Genomic DNA, 3,587 nt, shown 5'->3' with positions numbered 1-3,587 from the left:
AGCAAGATGGAATTGTCTCAGAGGAAAGACTCCGAAAGTTAGATAGTTCTTCTTAAGAAGTCTAGCTCACGCTTGCCAAATGACATCTTTTGTAGAAGTACAAAATTTGTTAAAATCAGTTCTGATTGTAGCTTTAAGTGAAGAAACAGGACAAAAGAAAGATAACTCACATTTAGATTCCGAAATCCACCTGAGACATGTAAATTCAACAATAAAAGAACACACTGAAGTAGAGGACATATATAATGATGAAGATGCAATGGAATTACAAATGGAAGAAGATGATTTATTTACCAGCTGGACAACTTGGACCGAGTTAATTGTAAACGAAGCAAATAACACTGCATCTAAATCACAAGATGGTAGCACGGTAAACGCATTCTATTTACCAGAGATTGTAAGTAATATAAAAGTATTATTAAAACATTTACCATTATGGGCTGCCATCATGAGAGTTAATGTGAATCCGGTCCTGCAGAACAGGGCGTGGATATGCCTCCTCACCCATTAGGGTATATGGAAACTACTACCCATCCACCCCCAACTACGTCACCACCGAAGAGTCGAGACCTGGTCCAATCAGCGAGGGGAAGACTTCACTTGGCTCCATTGCTGCGTAAGGAATTTTAATCTAGGTTCCCATCCTACCATTGAGGTAGAAAAACCCCCAACAGACCGTAGACAACCATGGTAGGTACCCCAACAGTACGCGGTCTTCGGAAAAATGTGCGGTCACTCATCCTTCCTCGGTTCGCGGCCACAGTTGCTTGACTTCAGTGATTGAACGAGAACCGGTATGTCCAACTGGGCTACACCGTTGAGGTGCTGCCATCATGAGAGTTATTCTGTATCCGGCCCACCGTAGATGGGCGCGGATGTGCTACCTCACCCGATCGAGTATATGCGACAAACACCCCCTTTCAGACCCCGAGTTCACTACCTCTAAGAGTCCATCTCCAAATAGATATGGCACCGGTCCACATCCCGGCGGGGCTTTCCATGCCACCCTTAGTACCTGTGATAGCGAGAATGAACATCAAGCAACGTTGGACAGGTCACCGTCGAGGGCGTGGACCCGAAGGATGGGTTTCCTCTACAGCACATCAATTTCTGCCGGTGGCATCCGTTGCTCAGAAACCTGAGATTGGGTAACTCCGTAACGACAGTTTTATGGGTGGAAGTCGTACTGCCTGCATCACGGACTCGTCTCGGATACTAGAGTGACTAGGTCCATCACTCCGACACCTCATATATACAACGGCCGTGCATCCACCCCACGCACAATCCCATGTAAGTAGGACTCCTCCTACGGCGCTTGATGGGGAACCGCCGAGGGCACTCATCGCGACACCTCTTCCACGCAAGTCTGCACACCAAAGGCATCCGTTACCCAGAGTTCTGGGATTGGGCAGCACGAAGGCGGCTTTTTAGGGTAAGCGGTGCGTGGTCTCCGGGATCTCGTCTCGGATACTAGGGCAAGCCCCGACACTTCAAGCGACGGCCCCGTCACGTAAACCCTTGGGGTCGAGCGAGATGGCACCCAATATGCTCCGTTCAGCTCTACCACACATACATACCAAAGGCGGTTGCACTTTGCCCAGATTCCTGGGATCGAGTAACACCATGCGACAATGGTTTTATGGCCCGTAGCAGTGTGGTCTGGCCATGGGCCTCTAGCAGTGTGATCTGGCCATGGGCCCCCTGCCATCATGAAACCCATTTTTGCAATTGGCAAAAATACTGCTACTTTGTCCTGCGCAGAAGCCGAATTTGCAAATTTAAAAGGCCGAATATTTGATGGCCAACTACCTATGCGAGCAGACAAAGGGTCTCGGCGCATAAGATACACTTTTTGGCCCCGGAAAAAAAAATTCAAAAGAACCATATGGATCGTGTAGCCTACTTCGAGTAGACCACGCGTAGCCATGTTTGGCGTTCCAAATCGCCGTCGTCGCTCCAGAAGAAGAGGAAATGTCTCCCGAGCGGTCGAAGTACATCGGACATACGGTGACTTGAAATGCTCATATCTCACCCGCGTTTAGGGCTACAGAGCTAAACGAGTGTTCTTTGGAAAGCTGGAGAAACGTACTTTCTGATGCGTGTATTAAGTATTAAGAAAGTAGCGATGAAGATGCTGCCGAGTGCAGGAACTGAAATTCATTGATTGCACACAAATGCATTCGACGGACCACTCTAGCTACACGCTCAATGTGCGTCCCCCTTGGAGGCGAACAAAATGCGATATCGCAATCGAAAATCCATTGGGGGCCCGATACTTCAATTTCGAAAAAACCGTAGTTGGTCGCACCCGATTTTATACATTTCGCACACCTACCTCAATATAAGCATGAGAAAGCCGTTCTGGAAGCATTTAAGCCTCGCTGTCACTCCCTTCTGCTTCCGTTTCTTCTCCGGATGGTACGAAGAGCTCCGTTAACTGCGCAGCCGGGCGCAGAATCTGCGGGAGGTACCGAGCATGGGCCAAGTAGAAGATGGCAGCGGCCACATGTGAGCAGCAGCCTACTGTCCGGTTCCCATTCGGGCACTCACACCAATATCTCCGAATTCCTTCAACCTGGTCCATTTTCGATTGGTAATCAACGTAGACCCGGTAAGTTTTTACGTTGACATGTCGCGACTTGATTTCTAAACGGACGATGTTCGGTGTTTCTTTTACGAACATCATGGAGACGTTATTGGTGTCGGCTTTCATCAATTCCGCTAAATACGATTGTGCTAGATCGATTTGATATGGGCCCGAGGTCAGTAGGAGTAAGTGGTCTCGAGTCAGTTTCGGGAAATCGGACGGGGTGGTGGCCGAAGTCCGTTGCAGAAGTGTGCTTCTGTGCTGTATTGTCGAGGGTATGGTGCAGCATTTTATACCGTTGAACGACGCGATCATGCAGAGCTTCAACGATCCAACGGAGCTTCGTAACCGGTCGAGAGAAGTTGGCCTCTTCGCAAGGAAGCTGCTTCCTGTTGCCTTTCATTGCTGGCATGACGACTTTGTAACCTATGTTCTCCATGTAGTCTACAGCGTCGCGGAATCCGCGATCGACGATCAGCACATCGTTCGGCTTCAGTAGCTGCAAGAGGTCGTCATTTTTCAGCACTTCCTTCACGATCGTAGCATCATTCCAAGTTCCGAGGAACGGCCCGGCGAAGTCAACGATAAATCCATTGGTGGTGCAGATGGTGAAAGGTTTGCACAGAGGAACTTTCTTCTGGTCGAAGTAATAGCGCCTTTGATAAGCGTTGTTGGTGCTTTTTTTATGGCGTATGTATGTTCCATCTAGGACGAGGGCGAGTTGATCATCACTCAGAGTTAGAAGCCGTTTCGCGATCGCTGTGGTGTTTTGTAGCAAGAGTTCGCGCGTGACTGACTTGGGTCCGAAGTCTTGCAGTACGTCGCGCTCGAAGGCCTTCAAAACGCCTGAAAAGCTACGCGACACAAATCGCGCGTTTGGTTGGTCGAAGGTACTGGCTATGATTTCGTCCGAAATCCCCGTTCTTAGTTTGTATAGGAAAATGAAAAGAGCTTGCCAAACATTTCGGGATGTCGAAGCTCTCGCAGAACGCAGGACTTC

Source organism: Megachile rotundata, chromosome 3 (genome assembly GCF_050947335.1).
Source record: "Megachile rotundata isolate GNS110a chromosome 3, iyMegRotu1, whole genome shotgun sequence".
NCBI lineage: Eukaryota > Metazoa > Arthropoda > Insecta > Hymenoptera > Megachilidae > Megachile > Megachile rotundata.
The sequence above is the reverse complement of the archived record's forward strand: the minus strand, read 5'-3'. Positions refer to the sequence as shown.